The sequence below is a fragment of the Oncorhynchus gorbuscha genome, unplaced genomic scaffold (assembly GCF_021184085.1).
Source record: "Oncorhynchus gorbuscha isolate QuinsamMale2020 ecotype Even-year unplaced genomic scaffold, OgorEven_v1.0 Un_scaffold_8:::fragment_2:::debris, whole genome shotgun sequence".
Taxonomy (NCBI): domain Eukaryota; kingdom Metazoa; phylum Chordata; class Actinopteri; order Salmoniformes; family Salmonidae; genus Oncorhynchus; species Oncorhynchus gorbuscha.
This window is the reverse complement of record NW_025745587.1, coordinates 203,483-215,600: the sequence shown is the minus strand read 5'-3', so window position 1 is coordinate 215,600 and position 12,118 is coordinate 203,483. Positions and strand designations below refer to the sequence as shown.

General features: G+C 42.8%; 8 non-coding genes across 8 annotated transcripts; all 8 read right to left on the bottom strand.

The window, feature by feature from the left end:
* Window positions 1-3,918: 3,918 nt before the first annotated feature.
* Window positions 3,919-4,000, bottom strand: trnas-gcu. Its single transcript has one exon. It is a non-coding gene; the product is annotated as a tRNA-Ser (tRNA).
* A 1,657-nt stretch (window positions 4,001-5,657) lies between these two features.
* On the bottom strand, window positions 5,658-5,739 carry trnas-gcu. Its single transcript has one exon. It is a non-coding gene; the product is annotated as a tRNA-Ser (tRNA).
* A 479-nt stretch (window positions 5,740-6,218) lies between these two features.
* On the bottom strand, window positions 6,219-6,300 carry trnas-gcu. The gene has a single exon. It is a non-coding gene; the product is annotated as a tRNA-Ser (tRNA).
* Window positions 6,301-7,165: 865 nt separating this feature from the next.
* On the bottom strand, window positions 7,166-7,247 carry trnas-gcu. The gene has a single exon. It is a non-coding gene; the product is annotated as a tRNA-Ser (tRNA).
* A 566-nt stretch (window positions 7,248-7,813) lies between these two features.
* On the bottom strand, window positions 7,814-7,895 carry trnas-gcu. The gene has a single exon. It is a non-coding gene; the product is annotated as a tRNA-Ser (tRNA).
* An 801-nt stretch (window positions 7,896-8,696) lies between these two features.
* On the bottom strand, window positions 8,697-8,778 carry trnas-gcu. The gene has a single exon. It is a non-coding gene; the product is annotated as a tRNA-Ser (tRNA).
* A 1,489-nt stretch (window positions 8,779-10,267) lies between these two features.
* Window positions 10,268-10,349, bottom strand: trnas-gcu. The gene has a single exon. It is a non-coding gene; the product is annotated as a tRNA-Ser (tRNA).
* Window positions 10,350-11,738: 1,389 nt separating this feature from the next.
* On the bottom strand, window positions 11,739-11,820 carry trnas-gcu. The gene has a single exon. It is a non-coding gene; the product is annotated as a tRNA-Ser (tRNA).
* Between the last annotated feature and the right edge of the window lie 298 nt (window positions 11,821-12,118).

Sequence of the window (12,118 nt, the reverse complement as noted above, 5' to 3'; positions counted from 1 at the left end):
TGTAAACCCTAGATTGAAATCAATGAAAGTTTGGTAGAGCACTGGCAAGGCCATGTGTCGATCCCATCGAGACATTTAACAAACGTGTTGTCAGGCCGAGTGGTCTCAAGTGCTTGATTAAGTGTGTTGAGGTGTCGGTTCAAATCCCACCATTGAGGTTGCCCTTGGTGAAGCTATTCTCAAAAACCTGAATCCTATTAGTCACTCTAGGATTGCGCAGGGATTCTATATTCATGTTGGGCCATGTAAGAGAGGAAATAACAAATGTTTTGTGAAGAGGTTAGTGTTATAATCCACACATGCAGTTCATCGCCTTCACCACTCAGATACCAAGTCCTGTGCTCTCGCTGTGGCAGTCAGCAATTTTACCAGTGTTTGTGAAAGTCAAAATCTTCCAGTGACAAAATAAAGCACAGAAATGTAATTGTTGCACGATGAGGATGGGATTCAAACCCATGCATACAGAGCACAATGGATTAGCAGTCCATCGCCTTAACCACTCAGATAACAAGTCCTGTGCTCTCGCTGCGGCAGTCAGCAATTTTCCCAGTGTTTGTGAAAGTCAAAATCTTCCAGTGCCAAAATAAAGCACAGAAATTTAATTGCTACACGATGAGGATGGGATTCGAACCCATGCATGCAGAGCACAATGGATTAGCAGTCCATCTCCTTAACCACTAAGATACCAAATCCTGTGTTCTCGCTGTGGCAGTCAGCAATTTTACCAGTGTTTGTGAAAGTCAAAATCTTCCAGTGCAAAAATAAAGCACAGAAATGTAATTGTTACACGATGAAGATGGGATTCGAACCCATGCATGCATAGCACAATGGATTAGCAGCCATCGGCTTAACCACTCGGCCACCTCATCATTTATTTTGAATTGGCAAATGAATTTAAAAAACTGTAGTTGCTGTATGTAAACCCTAGATTGAAATCAATGAAAGTTTGGCAGAGCAATGGCAAGGCCATGTGTCGATCCCATCGAGACATTTAACAAACGTGTTGTCAGGCCGAGTGGTCTCAAGTGCTTGATTAAGTGTGTTGAGGTGTCGGTTCAAATCCCACCATTGAGGTTGCCCTTGGTGAAGCTATTCTCAATACCTGAATCCTATTAGTCACTCTAGGATTGCGCAGGGATTCTATATTCATGTGGGGCCATGTAAGAGAGGAAATAACAAATGTTTTGTGAAGAGGTTGGTGTTATAATCCACACATGCAGTTCATCGCCTTCACCACTCAGATACCAAGTCCTGTGCTCTCGCTGTGGCAGTCAGCAATTTTACCAGTGTTTGTGAAAGTCAAAATCTTCCAGTGCCAAAATAAAGCACAGAAATGTAATTGTTACACGATGAGGATGGGATTCAAACCCATGCATGCAGAGCACAATGGATTAGCAGTCCATCGCCTTAACCACTCAGATACCAAGTCCTCTGCTCTCGCTGTGGCAGTCAGCAATTTTACCAGTGTTTGTGAAAGTCAAAATCTTCCAGTGCCAAAATAAAGAACAGAAATGTAATTGTTACATGATGAGGATGGGATTCGAACCCATGCATGCAGAGCACAATGGATTAGCAGTCCATCACCTTACCCACTCTGCCACCTCATCCTTTATTTTTAATTGGCAAATGAATTTAAAAACTGTAGTTGCTGTATGTAAACCCTAGATTGAAATCAATGAAAGTTTGGTAGAGCACTGGCAAGGCCATGTGTCGATCCCATCGAGACATTTAACAAACGTGTTGTCAGGCCGAGTGGTCTCAAGTGCTTGATTAAGTGTGTTGAGGTGTCGGTTCAAATCCCACCATTGAGGTTGCCCTTGGTGAAGCTATTCTCAAAAACCTGAATCCTATTAGTCACTCTAGGATTGCGCAGGGATTCTATATTCATGTTGGGCCATGTAAGAGAGGAAATAACAAATGTTTTGTGAAGAGGTTAGTGTTATAATCCACACATGCAGTTCATCGCCTTCACCACTCAGATACCAAGTCCTGTGCTCTCGCTGTGGCAGTCAGCAATTTTACCAGTGTTTGTGAAAGTCAAAATCTTCCAGTGCCAAAATAAAGCACAGAAATGTAATTGTTACACGATGAGGATGGGATTCAAACCCATGCATGCAGAGCACAATGGATTAGCAGTCCATCGCCTTAACCACTCAGATAACAAGTCCTGTGCTCTCGCTGTGGCAGTCAGCAATTTTCCCAGTGTTTGTGAAAGTCAAAATCTTCCAGTGCCAAAATAAAGCACAGAAATGTAATTGTTACACAATGAGGATGGGATTCAAACCCATGCATGCAGAGCACAATGAATTAGCAGTCCATCGCCTTAACCACTCGGCCACCTCATCCTTTATTCTGGATTGGCAAATTAATTTAAAAAACTGTAGTTGCTGTGTAAACCCTAGATTGAAATCAATGAAAGTTTGGTAGAGCACTGGCAAGGCCATGTGTCGATCCCATCGAGACATTTAACAAACGTGTTGTCAGGCCGAGTGGTCTCAAGTGCTTGATTAAGTGTGTTGAGGTGTTCGGTTCAAATCCCACCATTGAGGTTGCCCTTGGTGAAGCTATTCTCAATACCTGAATCCTATTAGTCACTCTAGGATTGCGCAGGGATTCTATATTCATGTGGGGCCATGTAAGAGAGGAAATAACAAATGTTTTGTGAAGAGGTTGGTGTTATAATCCACACATGCAGTTCATCGCCTTCACCACTCAGATACCAAGTCCTGTGCTCTCGCTGTGGCAGTCAGCAATTTTACCAGTGTTTGTGAAAGTCAAAATCTTCCAGTGCCAAAATAAAGCACAGAATTTAATTGCTACACGATGAGGATGGGATTCGAACCCATGAATACAGAGCACAATGGATTAGCAGTCCATCGCCTTAACCACTCAGATACCAAATCCTGTGTTCTCGCTGTGGCAGTCAGCAATTTTACCAGTGGTTGTGAAAGTCAAAATCTTCCAGTGCCAAAATAAAGCACAGAAATTTAATTGCTACACGATGAGGATGGGATTCGAACCCATGCATGCAGAGCACAATGGATTAGCAGTCCATCTCCTTAACCACTAAGATACCAAATCCTGTGTTCTCGCTGTGGCAGTCAGCAATTTTACCAGTGTTTGTGAAAGTCAAAATCTTCCAGTGCCAAAATAAAGCACAGAAATTTAATTGTTACACGATGAGGATGGGATTCAAACCCATGCATGCAGAGCACAATGGATTAGCAGTCCATCGCCTTAACCACTCAGATACCAAGTCCTGTGCTCGCGCTGTGGCAGTCAGCAATTTTCCCAGTGTTTGTGAAAGTCAAAATCTTCCAGTGCAAAAATAAAGCACAGAAATTTAAATGTTACACAATGAGGATGGGATACAAACCCATGCATGCAGAGCACAATGGATTAGCAGTCCATCGCCTTAACCACTCGGCCACCTCATCCTGTATTTTGAAGTGGCAAATGAATTTAAAAAACTGTAGTTGCTGTATGTAGTAAACCCTTGATTGAAATCAATGAAAGTTAGGCAGAGCAATGGCAAGGCCATGTGTCGATCCCATCGAGACATTTAACAAACGTGTTGTCAGGCCGAGTGGTCTCAAGTGCTTGATTAAGTGTGTTGAGGTGTCGGTTCAAATCCCACCATTGAGGTTGCCCTTGGTGAAGCTATTCTCAATACCTGAATCCTACTAGTCACTCTAGGATTGCGCAGGGATTCTATATTCATGTGGGGCCATGTAAGAGAGGAAATAACAAAAGTTTTGTGAAGAGGTTGGTGTTATAATCCACACATGCAGTTCATCGCCTTCACCACTCAGATACCAAGTCCTGTGCTCTCGCTGTGGCAGTCAGCAATTTTACCAGTGTTTGTGAAAGTCAAAATCTTCCAGTGCCAAAATAAAGCACAGAAATGTAATTGTTACACAATGAGGATGGGATTCGAACCCATGCATGCAGAGCACAATGGATTAGCAGTCCATCGCCTTAACCACTCGGCCACCTCATCCTGAATTTTTTAGTGGCAAATGACTTTCAAAAAACTGTAGTTGCTGTATGTAAACCCTTGATTGAAATCAATGAAAGTTAGGCAGAGCAATGGCAAGGCCATGTGTCGATCCCATCGAGACATTTAACAAACGTGTTGTAAACCCTAGATTGAAATCAATGAAGTTTGGTAGAGCACTGGCAAGGCCATGTGTCGATCCCATCGAGACATTTAACAAACGTGTTGTCAGGCCGAGTGGTCTCAAGTGCTTGATTAAGTGTGTTGAGGTGTCGGTTCAAATCCCACCATTGAGGTTGCCCTTGGTGAAGCTATTCTCAATACCTGAATCCTATTAGTCACTCTAGGATTGCGCAGGGATTCTATATTCATGTGGGGCCATGTAAGAGAGGAAATAACAAATGTTTTGTGAAGAGGTTGGTGTTATAATCCACACATGCAGTTCATCGCCTTCACCACTCAGATACCAAGTCCTGTGCTCTCGCTGTGGCAGTCAGCAATTTTACCAGTGTTTGTGAAAGTCAAAATCTTCCAGTGCCAAAATAAAGCACAGAAATTTAAATGTTACACGATGAGGATGGGATCAAACCCATGCATGCAGAGCACAATGGATTAGCAGTCCATCGCCTTAACCACTCGGCCACCTCATCCTTTATTTTTAATAGTGGCAAATGAATTTAAAAAACTGTAGTTGCTGTATGTAAACCCTAGATTGAAATCAATGAAAGTTTGGTAGAGCATGGCAAGGCCATGTGTCGATCCCATCGAGACATTTAACAAACGTGTTGTCAGGCCGAGTGGTCTCAAGTGCTTGATTAAGTGTGTTGAGGTGTCGGTTCAAATCCCACCATTGAGGTTGCCCTTGGTGAAGCTATTCTCAATACCTGAATCCATTAGTCACTCTAGGATTGCGCAGGGATTCTATATTCATGTTGGGCCATGTAAGAGAGGAAATAACAAATGTTTTGTGAAGAGGTTGGTGTTATAATCCACACATGCAGTTCATCGCCTTCACCACTCAGATACCAAGTCCTGTGCTCTCGCTGTGGCAGTCAGCAATTTTACCAGTGTTTGTGAAAGTCAAAATCTTCCAGTGCCAAAATAAAGCACAGAAATGTAATTGTTACACGATGAGGATGGGATTCAAACCCATGCATACAGAGCACAATGGATTAGCAGTCCATCGCCTTAACCACTCAGATAACAAGTCCTGTGCTCTCGCTGCGGCAGTCAGCAATTTTCCCAGTGTTTGTGAAAGTCAAAATCTTCCAGTGCCAAAATAAAGCACAGAAATTTAATTGCTACACGATGAGGATGGGATTAACCCATGCATGCAGAGCACAATGGATTAGCAGTCCATCGCCTTAACCACTAAGATACCAAATCCTGTGTTCTCGCTGTGGCAGTCAGCAATTTTACCAGTGTTTGTGAAAGTCAAAATCTTCCAGTGCCAAAATAAAGCACAGAAATTTAATTGTTACACGATGAGGATGGGATTCAAACCCATGCATGCAGAGCACAATGGATTAGCAGTCCATCGCCTTAACCACTCAGATACCAAGTCCTGTGCTCTCGCTGTGGCAGTCAGCAATTTTCCCAGTGTTTGTGAAAGTCAAAATCTTCCAGTGCCAAAATAAAGCACAGAAATTTAATTGTTACACGATGAGGATGGGATTCAAACCCATGCATGCAGAGCACAATGGATTAGCAGTCCATCGCCTTAACCACTCGGCCACCTCATCCTGTATTTTGAAGTGGCAAATGAATTTAAAAACTGTAGTTGCTGTATGTAAACCCTTGATTGAAATCAATGAAAGTTAGGCAGAGCAATGGCAAGGCCATGTGTCGATCCCATCGAGACATTTAACAAACGTGTTGTCAGGCCGAGTGGTCTCAAGTGCTTGATTAAGTGTGTTGAGGTGTTCGGGTTCAAATCCCACCATTGAGGTTGCCTTTGGTGAAGCTATTCTCAATACCTGAATCCTACTAGTCACTCTAGGATTGCGCAGGGATTCAATATTCATGTGGGGCCATGTAAGAGAGGAAATAACAAAAGTTTTGTGAAGAGGTTGGTGTTATAATCCACACATGCAGTTCATCGCCTTCACCACTCAGATACCAAGTCCTGTGCTCTCGCTGTGGCAGTCAGCAATTTTACCAGTGTTTGTGAAAGTCAAAATCTTCCAGTGCCAAAATAAAGCACAGAAATGTAATTGTTACACGATGAGGATGGGACTCGAACCCATGCATGCAGAGCACAATGGATTAGCAGTCCATCGCCTTAACCACTCGGCCACCTCATCCTGAATTTTGGTAGTGGCAAATGACTTTCAAAAAACTGTAGTTGCTGTATGTAAAACCCTTGATTGAAATCAATGAAAGTTAGGCAGAGCAATGGCAAGGCCATGTGTCGATCCCATCGAGACATTTAACAAACGTGTTGTAAACCCTAGATTGAAATCAATGAAGTTTGGTAGAGCACTGGCAAGGCCATGTGTCGATCCCATCGAGACATTTAACAAACGTGTTGTCAGGCCGAGTGGTCTCAAGTGCTTGATTAAGTGTGTTGAGGTGTCGGTTCAAATCCCACCATTGAGGTTGCCCTTGGTGAAGCTATTCTCAATACCTGAATCCTATTAGTCACTCTAGGATTGCGCAGGGATTCTATATTCATGTGGGGCCATGTAAGAGAGGAAATAACAAATGTTTTGTGAAGAGGTTGGTGTTATAATCCACACATGCAGTTCATCGCCTTCACCACTCAGATACCAAGTCCTGTGCTCTCGCTGTGGCAGTCAGCAATTTTACCAGTGTTTGTGAAAGTCAAAATCTTCCAGTGCCAAAATAAAGCACAGAAATGTAATTGTTATACAATGAGATGGGACTCGAACCCATGCATGCAGAGCACAATGGATTAGCAGTCCATGCATAACCAGACCTCATCCAATGGACTTTCAAAAAATTAGTTGCAGTCCTTGATTGAAATCAATGAAAGTTAGGCAGAGCAATTAACCACTCGAGACATTTAACAAACGTGTTGTAAACCCTAGATTGAAATCAATGAAAGTTCAGAGCTGGTGGCTGTGATCCCATCAGCAATTTTACCAGTGTTTGTGAAAGTCAAAATCTTCCAGTGCCAAAATAAAGCACAGAAATGTAATTGTTACACGATGAGGATGGGATTCGAACCCATGCATGCAGAGCACAATGGATTAGCAGTCCATCGCCTTAACCACTCGGCCACCTCATCCTGAATTTTGAAGTGGCAAATGACTTTCAAAAAACTGTAGTTGCTGTATGTAAAACCCTTGATTGAAACAATGAAAGTTAGGCAGAGCAATGGCAAGGCCATGTGTCGATCCCATCGAGACATTTAACAAACGTGTTGTAAACCCTAGATTGAAATCAATGAAGTTTGGTAGAGCACTGGCAAGGCCATGTGTCGATCCCATCGAGACATTTAACAAACGTGTTGTCAGGCCGAGTGGTCTCAAGTGCTTGATTAAGTGTGTTGAGGTGTCGGTTCAAATCCCACCATTGAGGTTGCCTTTGGTGAAGCTATTCTCAATACCTGAATCCTATTAGTCACTCTAGGATTGCGCAGGGATTCTATATTCATGTGGGGCCATGTAAGAGAGGAAATAACAAATGTTTTGTGAAGAGGTTGGTGTTATAATCCACACATGCAGTTCATCGCCTTCACCACTCAGATACCAAGTCCTGTGCTCTCGCTGTGGCAGTCAGCAATTTTACCAGTGTTTGTGAAAGTCAAAATCTTCCAGTGCCAAAATAAAGCACAGAAATGTAATTGTTACACGATGAGGATGGGATTCGAACCCATGCATGCAGAGCACAATGGATTAGCAGTCCATCGCCTTAACCACTCGGCCACCTCATCCTGAATTTTGGTAGTGGCAAATGACTTTCAAAAAACTGTAGTTGCTGTATTGTAAACCCTTGATTGAAATCAATGAACGTTAGGCAGAGCAATGGCAAGGCCATGTGTCGATCCCATCGAGACATTTAACAAACGTGTTGTAAACCCTAGATTGAAATCAATGAAGTTTGGTAGAGCACTGGCAAGGCCATGTGTCGATCCCATCGAGACATTTAACAAACGTGTTGTCAGGCCGAGTGGTCTCAAGTGCTTGATTAAGTGTGTTGAGGTGTTCGGGTTCAAATCCCACCATTGAGGTTGCCTTTGGTGAAGCTATTCTCAATACCTGAATCCTATTAGTCACTCTAGGATTGCGCAGGGATTCTATATTCATGTGGGGCCATGTAAGAGAGGAAATAACAAATGTTTTGTGAAGAGGTTGGTGTTATAATCCACACATGCAGTTCATCGCCTTCACCACTCAGATACCAAGTCCTGTGCTCTCGCTGTGGCAGTCAGCAATTTTACCAGTGTTTGTGAAAGTCAAAATCTTCCAGTGCCAAAATAAAGTTACAAGATGAGGATTCGAACCCACAGAAATGATTAGCATTGTTACTCACAATGGTAGTGGATGACTTTCAAAAAACTGATTCTAACCCTTGATGCATGCAGAGCACAATGGATTAGCAGTCCATCGCCTTAACCACTCAGATACCAAGTCCTGTGCTCTCGCTGTGGCAGTCAGCAATTTTACCAGTGTTTGTGAAAGTCAAAATCTTCCAGTGCCAAAATAAAGCACAGAAATAATTGTTAATTGTTACACGATGAGGATGGGATTCGAACCCATGCATGCAGAGCACAATGGATTAGCAGTCCATCGCCTTAACCACTCGGCCACCTCATCCTGAATTTTGGTAGTGGCAAATGACTTTCAAAAAACTGTAGTTGCTGTATGTAAAACCCTTGATTGAAATCAATGAAAGTTAGGCAGAGCAATGGCAAGGCCATGTGTCGATCCCATCGAGACATTTAACAAACGTGTTGTAAACCCTAGATTGAAATCAATGAAGTTTGGTAGAGCACTGGCAAGGCCATGTGTCGATCCCATCGAGACATTTAACAAACGTGTTGTCAGGCCGAGTGGTCTCAAGTGCTTGATTAAGTGTGTTGAGGTGTCGGTTCAAATCCCACCATTGAGGTTGCCCTTGGTGAAGCTATTCTCAATACCTGAATCCTATTAGTCACTCTAGGATTGCGCAGGGATTCTATATTCATGTGGGGCCATGTAAGAGAGGAAATAACAAATGTTTTGTGAAGAGGTTGGTGTTATAATCCACACATGCAGTTCATCGCCTTCACCACTCAGATACCAAGTCCTGTGCTCTCGCTGTGGCAGTCAGCAATTTTACCAGTGTTTGTGAAAGTCAAAATCTTCCAGTGCCAAAATAAAGCACAGAATTGTAATTGTTATACAATGAGATTCTAACCCATGCATGCAGAGCACAATGGATTAGCAGTCCATCGCCTTAACCACTCAGATACCAAGTCCTGTGCTCTCGCTGTGGCAGTCAGCAATTTTACCAGTGTTTGTGAAAGTCAAAATCTTCCAGTGCCAAAACTAAAGCACAGAATTTTAATTGTTACACGATGAGGATGGGATTCAAACCCATGCATGCAGAGCACAATGGATTAGCAGTCCATCGCCTTAACCACTCAGAGCCACCTCATCCTGTATTTTGAAGTGGCAAATGAATTTAAAAACTGTAGTTGCTGTATGTAAACCCTTGATTGAAATCAATGAAAGTTAGGCAGAGCAATGGCAAGGCCATGTGCGATCCCATCGAGACATTTAACAAACGTGTTGTCAGGCCGAGTGGTCTCAAGTGCTTGATTAAGTGTGTTGAGGTGTTCGGGTTCAAATCCCACCATTGAGGTTGCCTTTGGTGAAGCTATTCTCAATACCTGAATCCTATTAGTCACTCTAGGATTGCGCAGGGATTCAATATTCATGTGGGGCCATGTAAGAGAGGAAATAACAAAAGTTTTGTGAAGAGGTTGGTGTTATAATCCACACATGCAGTTCATCGCCTTCACCACTCAGATACCAAGTCCTGTGCTCTCGCTGTGGCAGTCAGCAATTTTACCAGTGTTTGTGAAAGTCAAAATCTTCCAGTGCCAAAATAAAGCACAGAAATGTAATTGTTACAATGAGGATTCTAACCCATGCATGCAGAGCACAATGGATTAGCAGTCCATCGCCTTAACCACTCCATCATCCAAGTCAAAAAACTGTAGTCGCTGTATGCTGTGAAACCAGTCAGCAATTTTACCAGTGTTTGTGAAAGTCAAAATCTTCCAGTGCCAAAATAAAGCACAGAAATGTAATTGTTACACGATGAGGATGGGATTCGAACCCATGCATGCAGAGCACAATGGATTAGCAGTCCATCGCCTTAACCACTCGGCCACCTCATCCGGAATTTGGTAGTGGCAAATGACTTTCAAAAAACTGAAGTTGCTGTATGTAAACCCTTGATTGAAATCAATGAAAGTTAGGCAGAGCAATGGCAAGGCCATGTGTCGATCCCATCGAGACATTTAACAAACGTGTTGTAAACCCTAGATTGAAATCAATGAAGTTTGGTAGAGCACTGGCAAGGCCATGTGTCGATCCCATCGAGACATTTAACAAACGTGTTGTCAGGCCGAGTGGTCTCAAGTGCTTGATTAAGTGTGTGTGTTGAGGTGTCGGTTCAAATCCCACCATTGAGGTTGCCCTTGGTGAAGCTATTCTCAATACCTGAATCCTATTAGTCACTCTAGGATTGCGCAGGGATTCTATATTCATGTGGGGCCATGTAAGAGAGGAAATAACAAATGTTTTGTGAAGAGGTTGGTGTTATAATCCACACATGCAGTTCATCGCCTTCACCACTCAGATACCAAGTCCTGTGCTCTCCTGTGGCAGTCAGCAATTTTACCAGTGTTTGTGAAAGTCAAAATCTTCCAGTGCCAAAATAAAGCACAGAAATGTAATTGTTATACAATGAGGATGGGATTCTAACCCATGCATGCAGAGCACAATGGATTAGCAGTCCATCGCCTTAACCACTCAGCCACCTCATCCTGAATTTTGGTAGTGGCAAATGACTTTCAAAAAACTGTAGTTGCTGTATGTGTAAACCCTTGATTGAAATCAATGAAAGTTAGGCAGAGCAATGGCAAGGCCATGTGTCGATCCCATCGAGACATTTATGTTGTAAACCCTCAATTTTTTGAAATCAATGAAAGTCTTCCAGTGCAGATTGTTACACGATGAGGATGGGATTGAACCCATGCATGCAGAGCACAATGGATTAGCAGTCCATCGCCTTAACCATCCCATCCTGTATTTTGAAGTGGCAAATGAATTTAAAAAACTGTAGTTGCTGTGTAAACCCTTGATTGAAATCAATGAAAGTTAGGCAGAGCAATGGCAAGGCCATGTGTCGATCCCATCGAGACATTTAACAAACGTGTTGTCAGGCCGAGTGGTCTCAAGTGCTTGATTAAGTGTGTTGAGGTGTTCGGGTTCAAATCCCACCATTGAGGTTGCCTTTGGTGAAGCTATTCTCAATACCTGAATCCTATTAGTCACTCTAGGATTGCGCAGGGATTCAATATTCATGTGGGGCCATGTAAGAGAGGAAATAACAAAAGTTTTGTGAAGAGGTTGGTGTTATAATCCACACATGCAGTTCATCGCCTTCACCACTCAGATACCAAGTCCTGTGCTCTCGCTGTGGCAGTCAGCAATTTTACCAGTGTTTGTGAAAGTCAAAATCTTCCAGTGCCAAAATAAAGCACAGAAATGTAATTGTTACACGATGAGGATGGGACTCGAACCCATGCATGCAGAGCACAATGGATTAGCAGTCCATCGCCTTAACCACTCGGCCACCTCATCCTGAATTTTGGTAGTGGCAAATGACTTTCAAAAAACTGTAGTTGCTGTATGTAAACCCTTGATTGAAATCAATGAAAGTTAGGCAGAGCAATGGCAAGGCCTGTGATCCCATCGAGACATTTAACAAACGTGTTGTAAACCCTAGATTGAAATCAATGAAAGTTGGCAGAGCAATGGCTTTTTCAGAGTCAATTTTACCAGTGTTTGTGAAAGTCAAAATCTTCCAGTGCCAAAATAAAGCACAGAAATGTAATTGTTACACGATGAGGATGGGATTCGAACCCATGCATGCAGAGCA